This window comes from Calonectris borealis, chromosome 26, assembly GCF_964195595.1.
Source record: "Calonectris borealis chromosome 26, bCalBor7.hap1.2, whole genome shotgun sequence".
Classification (NCBI taxonomy): domain Eukaryota; kingdom Metazoa; phylum Chordata; class Aves; order Procellariiformes; family Procellariidae; genus Calonectris; species Calonectris borealis.
In genome coordinates, this window is record NC_134337.1 from 4,258,743 (window position 1) to 4,274,220 (window position 15,478).

A 15,478-nucleotide genomic window follows, 5' to 3' on the forward strand; every position below is an offset into this window, starting at 1 on the left:
GCAGCACTGAGCGCAGCAATGCCTTTTCATGCTACAGTTCTCCCATGGATGGATAATCTCCACGGATAACAACTGCAAATGTTGGAGGTTGGATCCTGACTGCTCTTACCTCCCCTTCCCTTCTCAGCAAAACAACCGCTGCCAGACAGGGCTTACCTGCAAACTTCATCTGCAACGGTGACCACAGGACGGAATTTTGCATCCCATGTGTGAGCAAGAATATCATACATCATCCTCCTGCTAATCTGACAGTGCAAGCAGCCCTGCAAAGCAGCAATTTAATGCACTTCTTGTTGCCTTAGCGTTTCGTCTTGCTATGCTTAACCTGATATATTGTTGTTTGATAGGGGAACAGTAGGGGGGGTAAAAGGAGGTAATAAGAAAATAAAAGGTCAGTGGGTGCCTGGTGTGTGTAAAGGCTAAATTGCTCTTTCATCAAATCTAATAAATATTCCCTGTGGGTGGGGTCGGGAGCTCCTTTTCTGAAATTCGAAGTGATTTCCCTGCCTCAGAGCCTCAGCCCAGGACTGGGATTATCAGACGCAGGTCTCCCACCGGGGCACCTCGCCTGCCCCCGGGTCACCGCAGCCAAGCCCTGGGTCTGCAGCATCCCGAGAGGCCAGGGCAGCGGGGTGCGAGGGGAGAGCAGCCAGCCGCGAGGGACGAGCCAGCCGCAGCCCCTCACTGCACATGAAACTGCCTTTTTCTACCATTCCTAAAAATATTCCTGAGCCTTCAAGTGAAAACCCGGTAGTTTGGATTTGAAAACCAAAATGGAAACAGATGAGATGCATCCCATCTTGTTTTCTCACCTCCTCTCTTTTCTCTCTTCACTTGTTCCAGATCGGGGAGAGAATGGCAAAGGAGTGACCAAAAATGAAGAAAAACAAAGCAAGGAAACATTTTTCTCTTGTTTATTTTTTTCCTTGTTTGAGAGACTAGAAAGTTTTTATAAGCACAGAAATCTGTTTTATGAAAAAAAGGGATCTTTTTTAAAATTTTTTTTTTTTTAATTCTGATGAAAGATGATTGTTATGGGATAGGACACTTTGGCCAGTGCCTGTCTCCTCCGCCACTGGCAGAGAAGCTAAATCCTTCCAGGCTATGGCCAGAAACATGTGCTTTCCTCTTGCTTTTGTCCTTCCATGGAGAAACTGAGGCAGCAGGCAGAATTTCCAGGTGTCCCCAATTTTGAGGTGTCCCGGTCAGCTCAGGCCTGGTTTCCAGAGAGGCTTTGGCGTTACGGGGTGCACCGCTCATTTGTCAGGCTTTAAATGCCTGTGGGAAGCTCTTGCAGGTGCGTTGCAGACCCAGAGGAGGTCAGCGAGCTGCTGAGGATGTAAATCGGCGCGATCCCCCTGGGGACGGGTCTGCTGCAAAGATGCTGCTCCATCTGGGGTCTCCTGGAGATGTTGGTGCTGGAGAGCTACAGAGCACCGCATTTGCAGGCAAAACTGAGACCGCTGCTTCTGAAAGGTGAGTGGAGGGACGCTCCCTACCCTCTGCTGCACATCCAAACCTTCACCTCCTTCTCCATGTCTGACCTGCACCTTATCCACAGCTCACTGCCATCAGCAAGAAGAGCCTCCGGTCTCTGGGTTGGCTGCAGAAACCAGGCAGAGTGGGAGGAGAGAGAAACAACGCGAGACGAATTCCCCATTAATCTAAGAGATCATTATTTGCTGCTAGAACCAGGAGGGTGAACTGTTTTTGGGAGTCAGCAGGAGTTAAATCTTCGCTATTGATTCTCGCCCAGTCCGGCTGCGCAGCCGTGAATTACCGTGAATTACATCGCTGAGCAGTGGGGGGGAATTGAAGTGGGCGCCAGGCAAGCGTGGGGACGGGAGGGGGAAGTCTGCACCCTTAAAATATTTATGCTGCAAATTAACATGTGTTTTAAGCCTGTGATTCTTCAAATATTTATCTAGTGTTAATATTTTGAAAACCGCATTAAAATTTGCCACTGGTGCTTTATTCATTAGGAGCGTTCGGCAGCCACAGACAGCAGCGCCTGCTAAATCTGTAACGCGTCCATGCAGAGAGAGCAGCTGGAGGATGGTGCCTGGGCTGTGAGAAAGAGCTTTCTGCTCTGCTCCTACTTCCAAAGCAGGGAGCCTAAAATGAACTCCTTACCCACGTCGACTTCAGCTGTGTGACTGCAGACGTTCAGTTCAGCAGAGCATGCGCCACGTTTTGGATCCATCTGACTCCAAGCAAAAATAATTTAATGTGAGCGGGGCGAGACAGAGATTCCTGTGGGCATCAGGAAGGGGAAGTGGGGCTGGAGGACACATTTTTTCCAAGCCTGATGGGTGCTGTGGGGCTGTGAGAGCAAACGACATGCACGAAGCCATGTCTTCCCTTCTCAGATGTGCCAGCTCCACCCAAGGAGGTTGTTGGATATGGGGGAAGAGAGGGTGCTTTGGCCCACCGTGGCTGTCAGGGCTAGTGCTATGGCTCTGACGCTCACCCCGAAATTGGAAGCTTTGCTGGGGGGCACCCCGATGCCTGACCAAGAGTCAGGCGGAGCGGCAGTGCAGGATTTCACGCTCTCCCCGCATGCTCTCTGCCCGCTGCGTTAGCCTACAGCTGAAATTCAGCTTCAGACTCGCATTGGCTCCTAGCTCCTGTTTTTTATGCAACCCACTTGCCAAAATACCCCGAGCACAGAGCGACTTGGAGGGAAAAGTACAGGACATGGAGACAAATGCTCAGTGTCGCTGGCACAGGGAGCTCATTTTCCCTTGATTCCTTGACACTGCAATTGATGCATGGCTTAATGGACTTTACTACTACTGCCAGTTTCCTGTTAAAATTACTCCCAATTATGGCAAACGTTTAACTTTAGGTATGAGCAGAACTGCAAGCAACTCCATTTTGTACATCATATTTTTATTAAGCTTCTAACCTCTGCTGCAATTTTGCTTCATAAAACAAGGAGAGTTTCAGGGGGCCTGCAGATTGCAAATGGTTACAGGGACTGCCGCAGGACAGATTTTTCGCATTATAATGCTAGGGAGTGAGATTTCCAGCTGTGATTTTTATTTTCATTTATTCTCATTTTGCACTGGCAATGGGGACATGCCAAAAGCTGCTTTTATGGACTGGGCAAACCTGGAGCAAAAAGGTGCCTGTTGCTCCCACCCACTCTGGCACTTCCACTGAAGAAGTCTTGGAGTCAGGTGCCTTATTTTCAGCTCTCTGTTTCCCTTCCTTTTTGAGTTCTCTTGCATAATTAAGAGGTGAACCTGGCAGACAGCATCCAGCTAATACAGATATGATTAATTTTCATCTTCCCTTTTTATTTTAAAGGTTGTCCTTTCCAGAAAGCTTCATCGCAGATGGATGGGAAACCTGCCAGCTAGCCACATTTTTGAGGTAAAAGGGGACAAGACATGGGAAAGTTTAGTGCTTTGAAAAAGTGACCTTTCTTGGTAATTAATTTGTCACTTCCCAACACCATCTGCTGACTCGTCAGCTGCATCCATCATAACCATGCAAAAAATACTGGAAAAGTCAATTAAAATGAGAACCGGTGTCAAATGGGCTTTGCACAGATTCTTTAGCAAAGGGAGGGGGGGGGGAAAAAACTTGTCATGTAATGCCCTTTTCATCAACACACATACACGTGGTCCCAGGGAGAAAAACTATGTTGACCTCTCTGGAAGTTTTATAGCTAGGACCACTTCATTGCCTGGTGATAAACTGCAGTAAATGCACAGGGATCTGGGAAGCATCTTAGTGACCGCCACATTTTTTAGGGAGGGGTTTGACCCAAATCGAGCGTTATTGACTGTAGCGACAGCAGCAAGTCCCTTGCGAGGACCAGCGTGCAGCGCAGTGTGTACACGTCGTATTGACTGGCTGCGATGGAGCTAGGTGAGAAAAGTCGTTTTACAGGCTTGGGCAACAGCCCTTTTCCCCTTGTCTCCAGCAAATACTGCCAGTGCTTAGTTTTCAACCAGCCAGGCAGGAATGCCGCTGCACACCCCTGCTTTAACACCCCATAAAGCCATTTGATGCAGGAGGATTTCATTGCTTCCCCAACTCATTTTTTTCCTCTTGCATCTCGCCTGCTTTCGGCTGGTTGCTCTCAGGTTTCCTCGCACGTAGCCACTCATCTGTGAGAAGCACTAGGACATTTCTGGCCTGATCCCAAACCCTCCAACATCAGCTCCTGTCTGATGGTCTTGGGAGACCAAAGATGAGATCTTACGCAAGTCACTTGCTCTCTCTGCACCTCATTTGTCTGGAGAGAGATGTCAGTGCAGAGTTTTGTGTCCCTGAGGGGGATCAGCGTGTCCAGGACTGTGAGATGCCCAGTTATGATGGTAAAAGAGGCCACATGGAGACTCAAAATAGACAGATAAATCCCCTGGACTGCTTTGATATCTCCCCACTTGTCTGCTCAGTTTATAAAGCTTTTTGGTGATAGATTTAGCATGTATAGTTTTATTTATTATTTCAAGATTTAGCTCTAGATCCTGCTAGGGGATTTATTACGTTAAATCTATGCTTTTTGTAACGCTGGTGGGTCAAACTTCATTCTGCATTATGCTTATTTCATGGCAACATTGTTATTATTGTGATTTGTCCACATTACTGTAGAAATATAATTAAGATATAGGCATCGTTTTACCGCTGGTACACTCACATCATAAACACTTTATCCAGGAGGGCTCATGATCTAAAAAGACAAGCTGGGAGAGAGGAATTTCTCCATCTTATAGATAGGGAGACTGAGCAGGGAGAGATCCCCTGTCCAGCTCTGGGACCCGCCGAGAACAGCTGCCAGCCTAAAGACAGAAGCCTGGGGAGGGAGGAAAGGGAATCTTCCTGGAAACGAGAACCTCTTAAAAATCCAATGCAGATAACAATGTTCCCTGTCTGGCAAACCCGTTTCCATGCACACCAGGTAGCCGTTCGTCAGCTCTGCTGGAAGTGTGGGCACCTGCGCAGGTAAGGGATTGCACGTTGGTGCCTGTATATAAACGCATATAAAAGGGTGCGAAACCAGCAAAACCAGCAGGAGCATCCAGGCGTGAACAGGAGCAAGAAGAGGTCTGACCTCCAGCATCCCGTGGCTGTGCTCGGCAGGTAGGTGCTTGGTCTGTGCTTGGTGGGGTGTGCGCTTCATGGGTGCCCAGACAGGCGCTGGTGTTACCAGCACATGTTGGCTTCAGCAGAGACAGCTCTGACAAGAAAGAGGAAACAAAATCGATGCTTAAACAAGGAGAAAGGTGCTTTCTGCTCATCCCCCATCGTGGGAGCATGGGTTCCAGCAGCTCCTGCCTCCCTGCTTGTCGCGAGCAGCCAGCAGACACCGAAGCATGCTGCAGAGGCGCAGGGAGCCCTGGGTGCCCTCTGCCCTCGGGGAGCTGCTTTGAACAGACAGAAAATGAGTCACAGACAGTTCCTATTGACAGCAATGATTTTTTTTTTTTTTTTTGGAAGACAGCTCGGTAGATAAACATACTCTCTTGTCACTGTGCTCACACCAGTACCAGGTGGATGTTCACCCCTCCTGCCCCCAAATTGGCATCTCACCCCATTTTGTGCAGGCATAAGCAGAGCTGGGCAATGCTGCACTCAGCCCCATGCGACCGCAGTACTTTGTTGTGCTGATGCTGAACTTGGGATCCTCCTGCTTTGTGCTTTCTCTTTGTAGCTGGGAAGCAAATTCACTAACAACAAAGTACATATCTGCCTGGAGAGGCATTGAGCTAGAGATCTCAGTCTGAAAGACACGTCCTGCTTACAAAATAAGGAAGGGACATTCAGAAACATTTTTTGACTTGAGTAATGTGCAGGGGTGTTTCTCCAGGGGAAGAGGGAGCAAATCAATTCACAAAGGGATAGTCAATAAGAGATGAAGGAGGTGACTGGGTTTATTTCTTTGTATATGGCAGTATTTTATTGCGGTGATAGAATAAATGAAAAGGCATAAAAGATGGATGCTACTGAGATAACACCATGCTATCAGCACATATGCACATCAACACGTTGTATTACAAGGGGAGAGCCTGAGAAATCCCCTTTTGATCACTGCAGCAAACATCTGGCTGGGTCACCCAGGGCGATGTCCCAGTGCAGCTGACAGCTTTGATGTCCCAGCATGGGTGGGCAGGGGGGAGATGGCACCAGCGCTGCCCTAAGCGGTGCCAAGGGAGAGGAAAGGGGCTACAGCTGCCTTCGCTCGCCGTCAGCCCTCCCCTGGCCTGGCACACAGCGGAGGGATGTGACTGGCAAGTGCTACGGAAAGGGAATATTTATTAACTTCCACTGGCCTTCAGTTCAATACTAGCTGATATTTATAGGAAATCTAATTTAGGGGTTAAATTTGACATAACAATGTCTTTTCAATAACATCCAAACCAAGAGGTTTCTGAAACTAATTAAGGATCAGGCTCCAATCAGGTAGAGTAGTTAAGCTGTGGGACCAGACTTCATTAAATTCGTCCAGAGAGAATATTTTAATATTTAAAGAGAACATTTAATGTTTACGTAAGTCCTTTTCTGACGTGAAGTCGCTGTTGAATCACTTCAGAAGGCAGTTTTTAAAGCCCTTTGTACTAGGCTGTTATGGAGCCAGGCTGGCAAATGCCCTTCCCAGCTCTCTTGGACCCAGTGAGGCTTATTAAAAGATTCAGTCCATCAAGGCAGGTTTTCAGGGGTAAGAAATATGAAAATAAAATTTAACAAAACAGCTGTCTTAAGGTTTTTCTCTCTCACAGCATCACTCTGTCTCCCTTGTTGTCAGTGGGATTGATGGGAGTGTTTTGCTCTGGACGTGTGTGGGTCTTAAACCAGTACAGCTGGAGGGCTAAAGCTTGCAGAGCAGAGGGAGTCTTTAACAGTACTGAAGGGCTGGGCTTGAAGTCTCTGGAGATATTGCTCAAGAACAAATCTATTTACAGAAAAAGGTTTGCGAGGACAATTGTCAGTCAAGACACTTCTATTCTCAGCTCAGGAGCAACTGGAAGAGTAAATATACCTCTAGTTAGCTGGTGGATAAATTAGATTGCAGCTGATCAAAAGCCAAAGGGATTTCTTGTCAAATGGCCCTCTCCACTATCACCCTGGTATCTTCTTTCCTGTGTTGTTCAGACTCTCATGATGGTTTCAAAGAAGGTGGTGGCCAGTTTGCTCTTGCTGTACATGGTGTCTATGCTGGCTGAACAGACGGAAGGCTTCGTGCCCTTTTTCACCCAGAGCGACTTCCAGAAAATGCAGGTAATCCCAAGAAATGTACTCCCAGCTAACCCCAAGAAATGGACCCCTGAATAAACCAGGAAAGGTGTTTCATCCTCCCTCATCCCCCAAGCTCTGCCAATTCACACCGTGCCACTGTCGTCCCCATCATGTGCCCCTTCTGCTCAAATAGGAGATACTGTGATACTGGCAGTCCCTCGCTCATCCCAAAGTTAAGAGCTATGGGAGAGAGCAGAGACAACTTTAAAAATGTGAAGCTAGAAAGGAAAAGCCTCGACTCCTTTACGTAAGAACTAAAAGACCCATGTGGGTTATCATCTGCAGCTAGTGGGTCTCGTTTTTCTTTCCTCCATGCTAGTGGCTGTAATTTTGATAGAGAAGCTGCAGCCTCCCATCACCATACTGATGGGTCTTTTTGTTGTAACAAATAATTAACCATCCTCCAGATGGTTGTCACCTCTGGGATGTGCAGAGAGGAGAATATTTTTTCTTTTGATGTGAAACTAATACTGTTGAAAGGTGTCAGGCAGGCAGCCTCAGAGACTGCATCTTCTTAAACACAGCCGAAGTGAGCTTCCCCCGCACGACATAACCCATTGATACTGGGGAGAAATCTAGTTTCCAACACCTCTCCTCTCACTGGATAGCAATTGCTTTTTGTGGGGAGTACAGTCATCCTTCAGCCTCCTTGAGGAGGATGATGGGGACCCACGCATGGTCCCCAGATCGGTTGTTCATACATCACGACCCTTGTAGCTATGTCTGCTAGTGATTGAGGGTCTTCTAGATGTATGTGGGTGAAATCAGTCTTCCAAAGGCTGCCTCCTCTCCTGTGAGCATGCATTCAAACCAAAGCAAGCGCACAGCAAGCAGTCAGTTTGACACTGAGCACAGCCTTCGCTGCATTTTACATGTCCTGTCATGTCTGTCATATCCCAAAGCAATTTTGGCTTTTCTCTCTGGGCTGGGAAGAAAGGGAGGGTCCTGAAGCCAAGTTCAGCCCCATAAATGGGAAAGATCTGACATTACAGACCTGCAAGAAAGGCTGGTAATATGTAATGTCTGCAAAGAGCTCTCCATTTGTGATGAGGTTGTGCATGCTTTTATTAAACTTCATTGGCACTGCTACAGAACAGAACCAGGACCAGGCCTCTGGAATAGCTCTGTAAGGTCGGTATACTTGGCTACCACATCCTGCTCACAGTGTTATCTCGCCCAGATCAAAGGAGTCATCTACGAGTGCCATGTCTGCTACAGATCTTTCATTCAATCCTGTAACCCGACCTTACACCCGACATTGCAGCCTCTGCTGCATGTCAGAATTACAGTCCCCAAGGCCATGCTGACCACAGCTGAGTCCCTTCCCAGTGAGCTGTGGCCCTGGGCAAGGATGCCACATTGGCTCCAGGCAGCGGTTAGACCTCTAGTCCCTCTGGTTTTGTGCCCAGCTCTGCAGGCTCCTGGCTGCTGGGCATCACACTTGATACGGTGCAGAGCGGGTTTGGTACCCACGTGATGCTGCGTCCCAGCATCACTGCCCCATTTGCTCTCTGCTGTGAAGTTGCAGGAAAAGGAGAGGAACAAAGGAGGGCAGAAGAAATCCCTGACCTCGCTGCAGCAGCTGGAAGAGGAAGGCGTCTCTGAACAATCCGGTGCAGATGTCAACAAGATCAAGACCATCCAGGTACGTTGAACCATGCGATTGTAAGGAGCCCACGAGGACACACAGCGGGACAAGTAGCCCAAGAGTCAGCCCACAGGGCCTGGCTACAGAGGAGTGTTTGGTGGTGCTGCGTGAAAAGATAGTGGGTGTTATCGGGGAGCTCACAGTCAATATAAAGGAATACCACCCGTTTCCTGCCAGCCCTGCCAGTCAACTTAGCAAGGTTGCATCAGAGAAAGGTTTTACCTCCACCCTATAAATTACCTTGGACATTCAGCAGTCTGGTCACCCCTCAGACCCACCTGGCTTCTCCCTTAGGAAGACGGAAACAACATGAGGTCTTTCTTTGCCATTCAGTGAACAACAGCCAACTTCAAGGAATTTGCAGCTCTGCTTCAGCTCTGGATTTAACTTGTCACTTTTTCACCCAGCTCCAGATTAGTTGCCCGGTGTCACCTCCGATCTCACAGTCCTCTGCACTGGCAAGACCTTATTTATAAACTTGGGGCCATACAGCTGCACCCCCCCAAAGTCTGCATACAGAGCAGAAAATTGCCAATTTTAGGGATTTAAGTGCCAGTCTAAGCCCTCAAAGGCATGCTTACCTGGTTAGCGAAGTCTGAAAATTGTGCTTTTCCACTTGAATACAGGGAAATCTTTGCCCTGCCCATGCAGCTGCTCCTGCGGTGAGCTCGGCCATTCCCTCTGCCAGCGAAAGGAGTGTGTAGGTGTACCCCAAACTGCGGGATAGACTGAGTGGGACAGGCAGCGGGACTAGATAGGCTAGAATTTGGCTAAGACACAGGTTAATGTGCAACTGCTCTCGCAAACGTGGTGCACCAACAATCAATAATAGGATTTAAACAGCAAGGATTCACAGTTCAAAGCATTAAATAACTGGCACATTCCAGTGTCTAACACTCCCCTGCTGCAACCACAAGCTCTTCTGTGCCTCCAGCCATGACCGGAACAACTCTATTTACTTCAGGTACATCTGAGCCACAGCTGGCTCAAAGTCAGTCAGCGTGGAGGCAGGATGATGTCTCATCCTCAGTCTTTAGTAAGGCAGGGTGCTTCACCGGCATCAGTAAAGCTGATGGCTTGAAGGGTCAAGGTGTGAGATAGTGGAGGATTATAAGGTTCAGAAATTATTTTCTTCTTTACAGTCTCTGTTGCCAGGAGGTACCTTTATCTGTGTTTCTGAGTCAGCCCATAGATGATCCAATGCATGAAAACTTCGGCACTCTGAACAGCACAAGATTGCGTTGACTTAAAAATGTTGCTTTTCCACATACAAGGATCATCCTCTTCCCTTCAAATCAGCCCTAGACCCTCTACCGACTTGAGCAAGGTGGGGTCAAAGCAGCCCAACTTGCCTCCCTGTGCTCCCCTCAGCTTTTCCTTCTGACCTTTCTGGCTTCCTCCACAGCTAGCTGTTCCTGTCAAAGCCGGGATGTGGCTCACCCCAAGGCAGCTGGAAAAATACCAAGATGTCCTGGAGAAACTGCTAGCAGAGATGTTACAGGACACCCCAGACGGTACTGTCAGGAGGTTGATTTCTGCCTTGGGAATTTTGCCTTTCCCTCCTCTCACCAGCTCATCATCACAGAGGTATTTATATTCTTCAGAAGGGCTTTTGTGTCATGTTTGCTCACTTTACAGAGTCCTCAGATACCCCACCCGCTCTCATGTACACGCTCTTCTTCTGGGAAGGTTATTCACTCTCTTAGGGTGCTGTCTGTGCCCTAGAGCTGATATTGACTGTTAGCAGCATTGCAACACTTCCCAGCAGCTCTCCTTGGCGCTGCTTCCCACTTCCCTACTCCTCCTCCCAAAAAGTCCTCAGTCTTCAGGGTGCAATTTCCAACAGAGCTTATAACGCAAACCACACCTGTGAGGCAGCTCAGCACCTGCGGTCAGACCTGCACACCTTGCTCCCTGCACAGGGGCTTAACACTAACACTTATAGCTAGAATTAGCTGCAATTCGAGGTGCTGTGCACTAACAAATCCAGCCCTGGGCTTTGTCTTAGTGTATTGGAATTGCAAAAGGAAATATCCAGGGGCAGTATGTGATGCAGCTATTCCTGCCTGCAGACTTGGGGAGTGGTGGAACGGGTGTCACTAGTGTCATCTCTGACCTTTGTCTTATCTGGTCCCAAACAAGAGGGCCCCCTCTATCCCTGTGGGAGTTGTTATTCCGCTTTGGCTGTGCCGATTTCACTTTGCCTTCCAGCTTTTTAGTTGGGGAGCTGAGGAGGAGGAAACAATATATAAAGCCTAGGAAAGACTGAATGACAAATTTAAGGACACTTGTTCTTTCCTCTCTTTTCTTTTTAGCTGACTGATATCTGCAGAATCAGAAGAGAAAGCGATATAGCTTGCTAAAGCTAAAGGACTCCACTTATGTAAACGAAATCTGTAAAAGAGATTAACAACAAAATCTGAGGTGAGATAATAAAATGCGCAGTATAATTAAATGGAGGATTTGTGTCTTCTTTTCTGCATGCCTCTCAGCCAGATGGCAAGCAGCAAGTGTGGGAAAGAAGAAAGGGAGGGTTTCCAGTTCTAGAGAACACCACCGTCCTTCTGAGAAGTGCATGTTGCAAAGCCTGAGTAATTAATCTTCGTGGACTAATGAGTTTTAGCCCTCCCTTTTGGTAATGAGGGAAACCGAGGCAAATATTTACCGGCTCTCCTAGCCAAACTGGTGACACAAGGGTAGGGTGAGGAGCGTTGGATGGGGGACCTGGGTGTCCCTAACCAGGCTCCCCGCTCTGGACGCGGGAGGGCACTCTCTTCCACACTGCTGGGAGAAAGCAGGAGCCCTGACTTACAGTTCCTACCTGTGCTCTTAACCCCCTCTTACTCACCCAGGCGATATAAATCTAAATAACATTGTGAGGAGCACCTCTCCCGTAGCTATGATGTGAATAGGCACAGCGTGTGCGAAACAAGGCAGAGCTCCGGCCTTATTTCTGCCTCTCAAACAAACCTAGAGATGAAATCGTAATTCCACTTGAACATATTGCTCTCCATTTACATACCTTTGGCTTATTTTAGAGCTGCTCCTCTATATTGGCAGCAGGAAATCCAACATATGTAAAGTAAGGATGGATAAGATCAATGGTATGTATGTGAATATATCCAATTTCAATCCAATTTTATCCTCCCAATCCAACACAAATTCTGTTCTCACTGTGGCTCATTTAAATAGCTGTGTTTGTGCTAGAACAACACTCCTCGGTATGCTCTCTGCTGCAAGCCATCCCTTAGGAGAAAAGAAATCTCCCAATGTATAATGCAGCATCCGGCACGGAGTGGATTCCAGCTTTAACATTTGATTCAAAGGCATACTCCTAGTCCATGGACTGATCAGCTCAGTGTAACTCAAAGTTTGCAGGGATTATTGCTGAGGCAGGTTGAGCTATGAAATCACTATAAATCAGTCTGAGTGGTTGGAAGATAGAAAATAATACATTCCATTAGGTTGAAAGTGAAAGCAACTGCATGTATTGCTGGGCTATAGGAGATCAGTCAGTGCAAATCAGTCTGCAGAGGAGTGATATCCATGGGAGATCCGGCACGGAAATCACTGGAGGAGCTGCACCGCATTTACACCAGTGTCCAGCAAGATCAGAGGGAAGACTGTTTGCTTCAAAGGGGGCACTGTTGACTCATTCCTTCTGAAAGACCCAAAACCTTTCCCCCAGGTTTAAGTTTGCCCTGTCCCCTTGAAGGGCAAACTGCTCCTAAAAACCCTACACAAGCTCCACTGCAGGTCAGAGCTGTCTCTGTAGCATCCCCTCTTGCCCAGCTCTTTCAGTCAAGTGGTTTCCTGGGCTGACAGCTCCCTGTGCCATCCAGGAAGGAATGTTGCCCAGTGGCAGCAAGAAAGAAAGTGAACATGAGCCTCTCGGATTTGCTTCCTGGTCCATTTCCCACCAGGGTGATGGTGGGGCTGATGCTGCAGAGACTTCCATAAGGAGATCCATCAATGTGACTTTGCAGGGATATCTCCCTCTACTCTTACATTTGGACCTAGACAAGCTGCAGCAGCAAAGGTCTGCTTTCACCCTGGCCATCGGTTGTGCCAATGGCTCTTCCCAGCTATAAATGAGCTCAGGGATGTATGGCTGGTTGTGACAGCAACCGTACGAACCCCCTGTCTCGTCCTGCAGCAACAACTGTGCTGTCCAAATAGACACCAAAGTGCAAGGGGGCCTTCAGCTCTTGGAAGTAAATTCCTTCCAGCCTCGGGGGCTTGAGCAGTGGGAAAGAAGCAGATATTCTTCTGCTCTGAGGAGAAGATGGATAGACCCCAACCCCTCCCCAGCCATGGGTCCCACTGTCATGGGCTATCTCTCTTGTTAAGAAGCAAAATGGTCTCCAAGTTGCAGGACAGATCTGTATCCTCAGTGCCCTGGGAGGCTGCTTTGGCAGCCAGCAGCACCCAAGTCCATGCCTGCAAGCAGGTAGGAAGATCTTGCTGCTTCAGAAACCAAACAAGCGTTTCGTGGCAGGATGAGCAGCCAAACAGTTGGGGGAAAGAGGCAGGGAAAGGAGAAGGAGAGAAAAGAATGAAATCAGCACTGACTTTCTGACCTAATAAGAAGCTCGGCAGGCTGAGGACATGACACGCGATCGGGAGGATGAGAAGCGGTGTTCTTGGGTCACACCTGTGCCGCGGCTGTGAGTGACAGGGTGTTAAATTGGCACAGTCGGCTTCCAAGTAAGATTTGACACTTCCCCTGGTGACATACGCAGGACTGTCGTCCAAATGCCACGGGATAAGAAGAGGGGGTGGGATGGCAGGTTTTTTTCAGCAGCCCCTCAGTCAGGGGTGGAAGGGTTCATCTGCTGCCCGTGCTTTTCGGGGTGCAGCACGCTCCCCTCTTCAGGCGCCTTATGAAGATGGTGCAGATCTATTTCCACCCCTCTGCTTACACCAGTCCTGTCTTCATCCTTCAAGAGGAGAAGCAGACGGCACGGCACGCCTGCTCTTCCCATTCGATATCTGAGTCACTGCCAGCAGGCCTAAGGCAGCTTCTGGGCTAGCAGGGAAGGTGGAAGCTGTCCCCTCCTCGCCGTCCCATCTTCCCACATCCAGCTCAGGATATTTACAGCCAAGATATTTGAGAGCTGCACTGTGGGCTGGGAAACTGGCTTTTCACAGCCGAGCATCTCTGAGCATCGCAGCCCATCTGCAGCATCAGCAGGCCTGTGCTCGCCCCAGCAGCCTTTGCTGTGGGGATGATGAAGGGGCTGCAAAAAGCAGAAACTCCACTGCCAACCTCATCATCGTCACTGCGGGCAGGGAGATGGGAACAAATAGGTGCTTGTCCATGGGGCTACAGGCTGTGTCACGTCTTTTTCTCCTGCTGCCTTCTCTGTGGTGTCCAGGGAAGGCAGGGATGCTCCCAAGGGTTGTCTTGCTAGGGAGGAAGGGAGAGGCATGGTGGATTTCTCTCCACAAAGAAGAGGCATCTGTTCCTGCTGAGCATCGGCGCCGCCAGCCTCCCTTCTGCGAGGGAATCGCAGCTTTTCCCCAGCTCTCCAGTTCTCGACCACCACTCCCATGTTCTGAAGGTCATGCAATGAGGCTGCTGGGACAAACTCTGTCCTGGTGTAACTTCCCTGACATCCAGAAACAGAAGAAGTTGAAGGGTTGGCGTTTTTTTTTTTGGTGCTGTTGTGCTTTTTCTCCAAAGCAAGAGGAGTTCACTTAATTCATGAGCTCGTATCAGCTCAGGCTTAGATGCCAGTATGCATCTGCACGTCTAGGCAGAGCTTCTCCAAACTGAAAGCTGTGAGCTTACAAAAACTGTGTACTAAGAGCATATTCTAATTCTGTATTTACATTAGACACTGCTCCAAATTATTAGCTATCAGTGGTGCTTTCCAGTTAGTGAGCAGGGGAGGCTCGGCTTAGCACATTCACACTTCCCATTGGAACTGAGGATGCTCTTTTAATGGGCTCCCTGGCCTCTACTAAGTGTATATTTGTTGTTGCTAACCAGATTAACAAATCTCAGCATCTTGCTGCTGCTTTCTTGCATAAATCAGGACGAGCGAGGCGAGCTTTGCCTGATGCCCTAAACAAGAAGGGCACGGCAGCAAAGTGAGCGTGAAAGGAGGGGTATCCCTAAAGGAGTTTTTGTGTCGTGAAGGCACAGTTTAGCGTTTCCAGCCTCATGGCAGCAAGTGGTGGGTGTCCGCACTGACCTCTCCCAGAGCCCCCTCCAGCTCCCGCTTGCTGCAGGTCCCACTCCCGCGGGACCGCCAAGTTTCCACCACTCCGGTATCATCCGTCGATCATAAAAACGGTGATGCACAGACAGCCTGCACGCATTCATCACTACTTTTTCATTATCTTTAATTAAATTCCGATATTACGCCACAGTATTTCAGCCACTTTCATTACTTTCTTTATAGGCGGCAGCAGGAAAAAGCAATTACTGTACATCACTGCCTTGCCAAAATAAATTTTCAAGTCGATGCTGGGTTTTGCCTTTTTAGGCTGCAAAGTATGCAAGGAACCTCTTTCCCCGGCAAGTATCCCGAGGACCCAGATCCTGATCCTGCCGAAAGCGATGGCAAAGCT